Here is a 12,965-nt window from a genome sequence, read left to right on the forward strand (position 1 = left end):
CGTTAAAACCCTTCGCATGGAGGCAAGGCTCTTTCACTTTTGGGATATAAAGTGAAGTCATATGCCTTGCGAAATCATCATCCTGAGTTGGTAGTACTCAGAACCTCAAGGATTTCGTGAGTGCAGTGTTCCAAAGAAATAGGATGAGAAACAACAATTTTTTTTTTTGGAATTATGTGATGTCAAAAATTCAATTTGACATCAAGGCAGTTAAACCCCAGACAAATGTTGCTTCATTAACCATCAAGAGAGATGATCAACAACTTGTGTATGTTCCCGTGAATTACAATCGAATACTTTTTGATAAGTATCAAAGGGCTTCTTTTGAAAGATACTTTTGGGTTGGTTTCAAATTTCAGTACATATCAACCTTAACATAAGGTGAGAAATTGTAACTGAAATTACTTGTATGACCAGTGTAGTTAGTGACAAGTTGGCTTTTGAAAATATTTATCATGACTAGGATTTGAGAATGAAACTCACACAAAAATCATATTCATAAAAAAAAATTGTACTGGATCATGTTGGGTAACAAACATCGTTGGTTGCGAATGTTTGATCAAAACCACTCATGCGAATTGAATATGATTTGGAGTTTCGAAATTTTGGTACTGAAACAAAAGTTTCGTTAATATTTGGAACAAAGTTCCTCGTCAATTCCTCAAAGTTTATGATGTTTGGGTTTCACTTACATCACAGTCTCATGATGTCATATCATAAACACAAGTTTTTTGTATATCTAAGTCTCGATGGGTTTGATCAGAGACCTCTCGGACATACGTCTTTATGTGTGATTTGTGTGAAGAATTTTGAGATGAAAAAGATTGGTTATAAGATCGAATTTACCTCTGTTATTGATGGACCAAACAGAAAACTCTTAACTCATATGAGAAGAGTAAGGTAGCTCTTTTGACTTATGCGAATACAAGCCTTTTTGGAAAGAAATTTTCATGTGATAATTTCATTAAGGCTTTCTTTTCTCACACATAGAATCATATGAGGCTTGAGTCAACATGCTGCAGCATGCTTCTAGGGACATCCTAACTAGTAAAAAAATTTATACCTTCCCATAAAAACATATAAGCATGACCTCTTCGCATTAAGCCCTGGACGAAACTCAAAACACATTTAAAAAAAAAATATTTTTGTGTTTTTTTTTAAATTTTCAAAAATAAAAACATAACAAAATAAAATATTTTTGGATTTTTGATTTTTCAATAACAAAAATGAATAAACAGAAAATCTTTTTGGATTTTTCAAAATTTTCAAAAAAAAATAAAAAAAAAATCAAAACGAATCGTAAACCTAACCTTAGTGGTCATGTGTGCAAATGCGAATAAATGTGGATGCGAAGCCATGCGAAGCCTCTAGATGAACAGTAACTTCTGAATGATTCTGACTCTTAACTGCTGAATGGACTATTCATTCTTGATATTTTGAAATTGAATTCGCATCAATCATCCCGAAACCTGCCAAAATTCTAACAAATGATTTTTCATCAAGAGGTTTAGTAAAAATATCAACAAGTTGTTCAGTGGTTTTAACAAAATGAATTTCAATATTCCCATCTTCCATATGATCTTCGATAAAATGATATCTAAGAGCAATGTGTTTTGTCTTTGAATGTTGTACTGGATTATGACAAATACGAATTGCACTTTGCGAATCACAATACAAGGGAATCTTTTTCATGTTTATTACATAGTCACGAAGTTGACTCTGAATCCAAATAATTTGCAAAGTGCAAGCAACAGTTGCAATGTATTCAGCCTCAGCAGTTGATATAGCAACACAAGTTTGCTTCTTTAATTGCCAACTTACCAACTTCCCATCCAATAGTTGACATCCTCCACTTGTACTTTTCCTATCCAAAGTACATCCTCCTAGATCAGAATCTAAAAAAGCTTGAATGAAAAATCCCGATTTTGAGGATACCAAAGTCCTAACGAAACTGTTCCCTTAAGATAGCGAAAAATATTTTTCACTGCAGTCAAATGAGGTTCTCTGGGATTAGCTTGATATCTAGCACAATTACATACCGAAATCATAATATCAGGTCTACTTGCAGTTAAGTACAATAAAGACACTATCCTGCTGTGATAATGTGTTAATTCAACAGCAGGAGCATCTAACGAAGGAGTTAGTCTTGTTCCTACTGCCATTGGTACTCTCAGTTTTGTGCTATTGGTCATTCCAAACTTTTCAAGCAAGTTCTTCGTTTCTTTTCTTGATTGATTAAAATACCATCCCTGTTTTGTCTTATGTTCAATCCAAGAAAATTATTAATTTTTCCCATCATACTCATTTCAAATTGACTCTTCATTAGATTTTCAAATTCAATTGACAATGCTGGGTCAGTCGAGCCAAAAAATAATATCATCAACATAAATTTGAACAAGCATAAGATGATTGCCAACTTTCTTGCGAAATAATGTAGGATCAACCGATCCTTGTTTAAATTTAGAATGTTTCAAGAAATTTGTAAGAGTTGCATACTAGGCTCTTGGTGCTTGTTTTAATCCATACACTGCCTTATCTAGAATGTAGACATGATCAGGATGATCATCATTTATAAATCCTAGTGGTTGTTCAACATAGACTGTTTCTTCAAGTTCTCCATTTAAAAATGCACACTTAACATCCATTTGAAAAACATCAAAGTCTTTGTGAGCTGCATAAGCTAAAAATATGCGAACTGCTTCGAGTCTTGCAACAGGAGCAAATGTTTCTTCATAGTCTATTCCTTCTTGTTGCCAATAACCTTTAACAACTAGTCTAGCTTTATTGCGAATAACATTGCCATCTTTGTCGGTTTTATTTTTAAAAATCCATTTTAGTCCGACAATTGAAACATCAGAAGGTTTAGGAATTAATCTCCAAACCTTGTTTCGTTCAAATTCAGTCAGTTCAGATTGCATAGCAACAACCCAATCTGAGTGTTCCATAGCATCCTTTACTGTCTTTGGTTCTATTTTCGAAATAAAGACATTAAACACAAATAGTTGTTGGTTCGCATTCAGTACCTCATTTTTCGCACGAATTTGAGCTCTTGTCAACACACCATCTTGTGGATTGCCAATTACCTGTTCTTTGGGATGATTTATCGTCCATTTCTCAAGTGGTGGAAAATCAGGATTAAATTCCAATGGTGCATCTTCATACATATCTTCACTTTCAGATCCTGCAACAGAAAAATTATCATTTAGTTCATGAAACTCATCATTTTCATCAAGATTAATTGTCTCAGTTTTATCATGCTCCCCCTCAACATGATGTTCATCTTGATGTTCCCCATCAAGATGATGATCCTTTTGTATTTGCAAATGCTCCCCCTCAACTTGATGATTCATACTTTCATTCTCCCCCTCAAAAGTTTGTTGTCTGTGTTCATTGTTAATCGTATGTTCTCCCTCCATACGAACTTCAGGCACACTTTCGCAAGATATTGAACTTGTTGTGATTGTTGAATCATCAGTATGTTTTAATGATTCTGATGTATGATTATCAGGAGCATTAGTTTCCGAATCGATTGCCCTGTTAGGAATTCCAAAAATTAAGTCATAATCAAAATCATTTATTTCATAATTATCAATTTGTGTATCTGAATTAACAAGAATTGATTTATTTTCAAATTTATTATCTGTTTGTTTAAGATAGTAATCATCGAAAGTTAAGTTGAAAGTTTCTTCAACTTTTCTTGTTCGCTTTTTTAGCACCCTGTATGCAACTGAAGTTTGCGAATATCCTAAAAATATGCCTTCATCAGCTTTAGCTTGGAACTTGGTCAGATTATCTTTTAGATTCATGATAAAACACCTGCAACTAAAAACATGGAAAAATTAGACATTAGGTTTTCGATTGTTGAGTATTTCATATGGAGTGACATTGAATCTGCGATGAATGAATGACCGATTCTGAGTAAAACAAGCAGTTGATACTGCTTCAGCCCAAAGATATTGAGGTAAATTCGCATATGTGAACATGGTTCTGGCTGCTTCGCATAAAGACCTATTTCTTCTTTCAACAACACCATTCTGTTGTGGAGTATATGGTGAAGAGAAATTATGTGAAATACCTTTTTCTATGAGAAAAGAGTCTAGTGTTTGATTTTTAAACTCAGAACCATTATCACTTTTAACTCTGCGAACATTCTTTTTAAGACTAATCTCAATTTTTTTGATAAAATCAATCATCGTCTGAGCAACTTCAGATTTTAACCTAAGAAAAAATACCCATGTGAATCGAGAAAAATCATCAAAAATAACTAAAATGTACCACTTTTTATTGATTGTAGCAACAGTCGACGGTCCACATAAGTCAATGTAAATAAGTTCCAAAGGTTCTATGATTTTTGAATCTATCACAATCGGATGACCTTTTCTATGTTGTTTTCCTTGTTCGCAAGCTGCACACAGAGTATCATTGTCAAATTTTAGTATAGGTAAACCTCGAACTAAATCTTCAGTGACAAGTTTGTTAATATTGCGAAAATTCAAATGTGACAATCTTCTATGCCAAAGCCAGCTGACATCATTAGATGCCTTTGATAGTAAACACACAGCAGGATTGCCCATGATTGGTTTGATGTCTAGTGTAAATATATCACCATATCTTTTGGATTTGAGAAGTACTTCATTTGTCTTCACATTTGAAATGATACTTCCTTCTTCATTAAACATAACTTGATTTCCAGTGCCCACAACAAGTTGCGAAACACTAATAAAGTTATGTTGAAGACCTTCAACATAAGCAACCCTGTTAATAGTGAATTGTCCATTCGTGACTTTTCCATAACCCTTCACTTGACACTTGTGATTATTCCCAAATTTGACTACTCCAGCATTTTCCAGGCTTCGATAATCTTGCAAGTTTTCCTTTCTTCCAGTCATGTGACGAGAGCAACCACTATCAATATACCATTTCACATCATATTGCTCGTCACACATCACCTGCATTTATTGAAAAAATTTAGGAACCCAAAACTTATTGGGTCCTTCATTAGTAGTTTTGAACAAATGATTTGAATTTAAAAACCATGATTTCACTTTTTTTGTGACACTATCAATTATATCAACATCATCAAATTGAGATATTGAAATATAGTTGTTCAACAGTTTTGGATTATCATTGAGTTTCATCTCATTTTTCACAACATTTGAAACTTTGATAACTGGTTTCCATTTTTGTACCGGAACTTGCGAATCGCGAGATGATGAACTACCAGTGGAAGAGTTATTCACGAACTTGTCAAATGCATACTTTATTTGTTGCTCTGAAAACTTCCCATTTTGATATTGTTTTCCTTTCCCTTCAAGCCAATGATTGATCATACATACATCATATTTTCCTTTTGTGTATGAAACATTCGTCGGTTTTGAGACTGAAGGATTTGGAAAATTTGGTTATTTAGGTAAAAACTTCATTTTTGTTTGATTTGTGACATTTAACGATGATGAATTATTCTTGAATTTGCCAACATTATGAAAATTTTGATTTTTCACAAATTTTTGCGAAGTCTCAAATTTTCGATTGTTGTCATATTTTCGAACAAATTTATCATTATTTTTCTTTGGAATTTTATCAACAGAATATATTGGTTTGTGAAAACTTGTATCTTTTTATTTATTCAACTTTTGATTTATCATTGGACACAACTTGCCAATAGATTGCTTTTCTTGCTTTTCTTTTTGAAACATTATTTTATGTTGAATAATTTCCAACCATCAATTTAAATTCATGAGAATTTAATGTCACTTCAACCTTTGGTTTTTCAACTTTTTCAAAACCTTTGTTTGCTTTTTCACCTTTAACCACCCATTTTTGTGATGATTTTTGTTTTTGAAAAACATAAGGATTTTGAGTTAATTTGTTTTCTTCTGTGTTTTGATTTGCAAAGAAACCTTTAGTAGTTGACCTTTGATTATCTTTTTCAACCATTTTGTTGAATTCAGGATTAATTTTCTCAGCATTCTTAGTAGTGACAAAAATTTGATTTGGAAAAATGATGTTATCAGTGCATATAAAATTTGGATAAACCACAGTGTTAGTTTCCAAATAATGTGCACCTTTGTCACTTAGAATTTTGTCAAATTCTTTTGTATCTCCAAACACTTGATCAACCACAACTCGTGGAGGTATTTCATGTGAATCCTTCACATCTTCTTTGTTTTCATCAGTGTCATCAGATTTCCAGCTTTCAACTTCCACATTATCAAAATTACAATGTTGCGAAGTAGAGGGTTTTTCAATGTCATCTTTGACAATCGAATCAACTATAAAATCTTTACCTTTGATCTTAGATGTGATATTAATGATTGACAAGTGAGAACAATCAACCTCTTCTTCCTCTTCAATCTCACTAATTTCACTCACAATATCTGAATTGTCATTGATATCAGCATAATTGAGTTGAGAATCAAGAGTTGAGGTTTCAGTTTTCTTTAAGATTTTCACTTGTTCATTCTTTGTCAAGCTTTCATTGACAATACTAACCAACTCATCAGCATTCAAAAATTCATCAATTTTGACAATACCATATGCAAATCTATCATCAGGTATTTTGTCAAATTGGGCAATTGTGTTTTCGCAATCATAAGACACAACATCAACTTTTTCACGATCATATTCAAGAAAAGGTAAAAGTTTCCTATGTTGTTCTTTGCTAATCACAGATGAATGATGTAAAGCAGTTAATTTTGCATAGAAACGTTTAGCAGAGTTACAATATATATATATATATATATATATATATATATATATATATATATATATATATATATATATATATATATATATATATCTTTGTGCTAGCAACAACCTAACTTCATTTCCAAGATTGTCCCTATCACAATTTACATTTTTGATTTGTAATTCAAGTTTGTCTACTCTGCTTTGTTTTATTTCTAACTCTCTTCGTGTCTCAACTAGTTGCAAATTTAAATTTTGAGCTTCAGTACTAGCAGAGACAATAATAGAATCAAAATAAGCAACCGTATCATCAAAAGAAGTAATTTCAGTATCATAAGCAGATAAAGGAATATTAAAAGATTCAAGAATAGCACGTACCTTGGTGGTCATTGGTGATTTGTTTGTTGATTTGGATACGAAGCACTGTCTTGAAACATCCTCTTTGCAATTTTCTTCAAAGGTTGCGAACATAGCTCCATGAGTTGGATGTCTCATTTCTTCGTCATCAGATCCTGAAGACCAAATCTGATATGTTCCACTTTCTTCCTCATCAGACTCACCCTTTGCAACTAGTGACATTCCTTTTGTCTTTGCACGCAACTCTTCAATCTTTTCCAAATAGTAAGCTTCATCTTTCACTTTGTTCTTTTTCTCCTCTTTCTTTCGCAACATGCAATCAGCTGCGACGTGATTCGCACCATTGCAGTAGTGACAGTAAATTCCAGAATCACCTTTCAATTTCTTCGCATCTTTAGCATCTTTTTGCTTTTCATCAACTTTTTCCATTTTCTTCTTCTCCTCTCCTCCAGCATTTGCAACTCCACTCTTTGCATCATTCACCTTTCCTTTTGAATTAAAAGGCTTTTTGAAAAATTTCTTAACTCTGTTGTTTGAGTAGAATGCCACAGCTTCATCATCAGTGTTCATTAAGAAGCCTTCATTGTCTGAACCATTTGTTTCATTAATTTCGACTTCTGGTACCTTTGAAACAAGATCCAAAGGTCCTCCTATACTTTGTTTTGATTCTTCATACATTTCTGAAACTTCACTTTCATGTGTTTTCAGCTGATTGTAGAGATCATTCAAGCTGGTTGTATCAAAACTCTGTTGATTCTTAATCATCACACTTACACTTCGCCATTCCTTGCGAAGACCCATGATGAATGTTAAATTGAACTCCATGAGAGACCTAGTGATTCCATACATATTGCAGTGATACACAAGCTCATTCAGACGATCATAGTAACTTTCAAGAGTTTCAGCATCCTTTTGTCTGAATTCCTTCAGTTCAACAAGACATTGCTTCACAGAGTTGATCTTCATCTTTTCGCTACCTTGATACTTCTCTTTTATAGTGTTCCAGATCTCCTTGGCTGTTTTACAACTACAAATGTAATTGTAAACCACAGGAGGTAGAGCACCTCTTAGTTCCCTCATGCATCTCTTTTCATTATTCTTCAAACGTTTTTGTTGTTCAGCAACTTCAGCAAAAGTAGTAGATGGTCAAATTGGTTGAACATTAGTAGGAGCTTGCACTGTTCCATCGATACAATTCCAAAGTTCTTCATCAATTCCATTTAAGTAATCCTCCATTCTATCAGCCCACTGATCATAATATTCAGGGATTAACATCAGAATTTTGGTTGAGGAACCAAGCAAGTGAGAGAAAGAAGTCATTGTATTCATGTTGAAGTTCGCCATTGATGAACACGGAAATTTTCAGAAAGCTCGAAAAACTTGATGAATTTTAGAATTGATCAACTAAAATGATCACAAATTGCTAATCGATCGCTCTATTAAATAATTCAAAGACAGAATCAATTCAAATCTGAAGATCAAATTTTATTTTCAAAATCAAAATGCGCGGAAAATTTTGAGTAAAGTTACTACTCAAAAAACAAATGATTCTTACATGAAAATCAGATCGATGCAGTTTGAATCCTGCTCTGATACCAATTGAAGATAATTGTTATCGAGATTATGAAAGCAATTAAGATTGAATGATAGAAAAGTAAGAACACAAAGAGTAAATATTAATCAGATCTTATATTGATAAAGACTGATTACAATGCTTTAAGCATAAAGAATACTCGAGTTTCAAAAGTTCTTCCTACTTCTATCCTCAGTCCCTATTTATAGGAAACCTGAGTGTACAAAAAATACTAAGTCTAATACAATACGCTTCGCATTCAACTATCACTTAGTAAAATAACTAATATGTGAAACTAAAGAAACAACCATTTCGACTTTTTACAATACATAGAATCTACAGTAATGTTAGATGTTATGCTATTAAAGGCACTCAAACTATTTAGGTTATGAATGTGTAATATTAAAACAATGTACTTGATGTGAACAATTCCAGTTGTAATATATTGATGCATGGTGACGTTTATGTTATGATTCATGTATATTCATTGTGATGATATTCGATTAAAGTCACGCGAGCCCTCGGACGTTTCCGCTGTCTAGTTTGGGAGTGTGACAGGTTGGTATCAGAGCATTGTTTATAGTGAACTAGCATATCTAACCACACATTGATATGCAACTATAAACCAAAAAGGGACTAACCCAACTCTGAACAAAACAAAACAAATAAAAACACAACTATAAAACATCTTTGCCTATGTGAATTAGGAAACAGAATATAATACCAAACCAAACAAGATAACGCTATCATCTCGAGTAAGCCGGGACTATACATGGTGGTATCAAGGAGAGGATGTAGCCTGATCAACTACATTCCCTCCAAGGTGCAACTATCACGTGTCCCGAGGAAATTGCAATGGTAGGAAAACCTAAAAGCATACCCCTTACCATCAAGAAGAGAACAACAACTCAACCTATACGTCTTAGGAATGATATTAGCATGTTTATACACCCTCGCAGACAGCATGGTTGGTTTCCATCACTCCGGAGATCCTTATTTCCCTAATCAGGGGAATAACAGATGGTTGGAAGAGTCCGAGGAAGAACCTGAGGAGGAACCCGAGGAAGATGAAGATGGTGATTCGGACGCAGAGTCCGAAGTCATCAACCCCCCTTATCCGATTAGGGTGCTCGCTTATCGGGTAGGCACCACTGGCCCTACACCCCCTGGGATATCAACCTTTGGAGGTGGAGCAGGCAGCAGGGACAACGACCCCCGTTTGGCATGTCATGCAAATTCGGCATGTCATGCGAGTTCGGCATGACAGCGACCCCCGTTCTCATCCGTACGCGCATACCCGTTTGAATCACCCACATCAGGTGAGTTCATACCCCGTAATGAATCTTTTAACTATTTTAACTGTTTTAAGGGGGGAATACAAGTTGAACACAATAATAATTGTGTAAATGTTTGTTATAAACATCTTCAAAATGTTACTTACGTTATTTATAAGTTGTCAAGACATTTAAAAACTCCTTTAAAGGTTATGTTACTTTATAGTTATATAAAACTCTGTTTTTAAAGTACAAGCATAACTTAGTAGAGAAACGAGTCTTTTCAGTAACAGTCCAAGTAGAGCATTAGTAAACTATTATAGATATAGTTTTGGAGAATGCTATTCATTACTTCTAGTACAATGAAGCACACAAAGAGTCAGTCTAGTTTATGAGTCTATACTAACGCAATACGTTTACATAGATACGCTTACATGAATACGTTTACATAAATACGATATCAATACACGATAACATAACAGAACATAATAAGGTGCTATAGCATGGAACAAGTTCAGGATCTAACTATACCAATGAATCACAACGCATTGTGATAGTTATATTGGGTATACATGATCATAGTAATGTGGATGTTCGCAGCTTGCACTCATGCAGGGGTCGCGTGTAGTTCCTAGAATCTCATGACAAGGGAGCGTTTAGCATAGGATCTAGCCATCACATTATGCCTTAACCCTCAACTAAGGCAAAATAGTACTTAAAGTAGTCATTTATTACAAATACTACAGTACTTACACTGTCAATACGACAATTACAGATGGATATAAAATTCCAATGTCAATATTATTAATACCTTTACCATGTGTCATATTCACATAATCGATGAGGTAATTTAGACTTAATTAATAATAGTCATACAGACGGGTCTCGGTAGAAGGCTACTTCTAAAAAGTTAGGACCATAATGCTAATCTTATGATTCCTTAATGTATACACCATAGGATACATATATACCAATAGGATCCAACAGCTAATAGGATGTGTGTTCTCCACTTCATTTCTTGTCATTGTTTGGTTGTGGGCTTGGAACAGATTCACCCAATCTATTATCTACCCGATTCTATATATATTTATGCTTAGTATACATTAAGTCATCATAAGGGTACCAGGTATGGATCAGGTTATAGGACACAGAGTCAGAGCACAATTTTTCTAGTACAAAACATACTTGTCAAGGTCATTACTTTTGGTATACAAAACTAGAAATTTCCCAGATAAGGGCTTAGTCCATTTATTAAGCCAGTACAATTTTAAAGACTTTAGGTGAGTAACTCTATAACACCTTAGTTTATACACCATGTTTATATATAAAACTAATACCCAATAGATTGTTAAATGTGTGTTTTCCGCCATACTTCCTGTCCTCGTTGGATTGTGGGCTTAGGGCAGATTCAGCCAACTAACTTTCTACCCGATATCAGATTATATATAGCAGTATAAATAAAGCTATTATAAAAGTAGTCACTGTAGTCAATATTTTACTATAAGAAATATAGGTTTTCTTAAAACAACTTTTTGTTAGATATAAAGCAACCATTACAAATAATTCCATGAGTAACAAGTGATTACACCAAGGTTATATATGACAACGATCTAGTAACCAATGGAATGTGTGCTATGTGCCATACTTTCTGTTCCTTGTCGGGTTGTGAGGTTAGGGCAGATGCGCACAATCGATTGTTTATTTACTCTGAGTATATATAACTTGTACCCACTTAGTACGCATAGAAAGGCTTGTAGTGTTTTTTTTACTTAACCTTCATTCAAGTAGGAAATATATGATTTTCTAGAGGAACATCCGAACTTTCAAAATAGAACTTACATCTTACATCACTTTTACATAAACATTTTCCACAACGCTTTATAGTTTACTCACATCACTAAAATCTTATAAACTCACCAACTTATTTGTTGATCAACTCTTTCAAATAACTTGTATTCTCAGAAAACTATTAGACAGGTGCTCGTGCTGGGAATTCAGAAGATGGAGCATTATAGCTTCAAGTCTTGTTTTGTTATTTGTTTATGACTTCTATGTTTTGTGAACACACACATTGTAAACACTTTCTTTCTAAATGAAATGGTTGTTCTCTACTTTCTTACCATATACATATCTCGTGATACTAAACATGACGTCCTCCACCCCCGAACGTTGCCGCCGTTCCGGTTTTGGGGTGTGACAAATTAGTACCAGAGCATTGTTTATAGTGAACTAAGTATATCAACCGATAAAAGATATACAACTATAAATACAATGGGGCTTAAGTGCTCTGGATAATGATATATTTTAGAGTATAACTACTAGTTATAAAAATATACCTACTTGCTCATACATGTACATAATAGAACTAGTGTCACGAGGAGAACAGAACTAAAAGTATTTAAAGGTTGGGCACTGTCGTCAACCTGAACAGTTATGTAATCATAGCTAGGATCAATATAGCCTGATCAACTATATTCATTCGAGATGTGACCGACATGTGTTTGGAAATGATGTGGTGTTGCAACAGTGTTAAAACTTACCAGAACGCCAGAACAAGTACATTCAGAGTTAGAATACTATAGGAGTATTTTAGTCCAGATAAATAACTTATGTGAGAATTTAAAAGACTCTTACGGATAAGCCTATAATATTGCATGGTATATTCCTAAAGTGTTATATATAATCAAGACCTTATAGACATAGAATCTATGGCCTACGCTTCGCTATCCAATCCTCTTAAGGGTGTAGTGTTGAGGTGGGATAAATTATTCGAAAGTCTATTTGATCTTTAATTATATAGAAACTTGTGTACCTTGTACAATTATAGGAGGATTCTGTAAGGATCACCCCATAAAGTTACCTTAAAGCTCATAGGTTCTTTAGTCACTTTCATTCTCGCACGAAAAGCCCAAATAGATGTAGCCACTTCCTCATAGTATACAACAGAAGAGTCCAGGAGGAACAAGGACAAGTTCATGAGAAGTTCTCAAGTAAGGATCAGCCAGAGTAATCAAAACGTCTTACACATCACACTAATAAATATTAATCCTATTAATATGTCGAGCGAGTGGAAA

The sequence above is a fragment of the Lactuca sativa genome, chromosome 4 (genome assembly GCF_002870075.4).
Source record: "Lactuca sativa cultivar Salinas chromosome 4, Lsat_Salinas_v11, whole genome shotgun sequence".
In the NCBI taxonomy this organism is placed as follows: domain Eukaryota; kingdom Viridiplantae; phylum Streptophyta; class Magnoliopsida; order Asterales; family Asteraceae; genus Lactuca; species Lactuca sativa.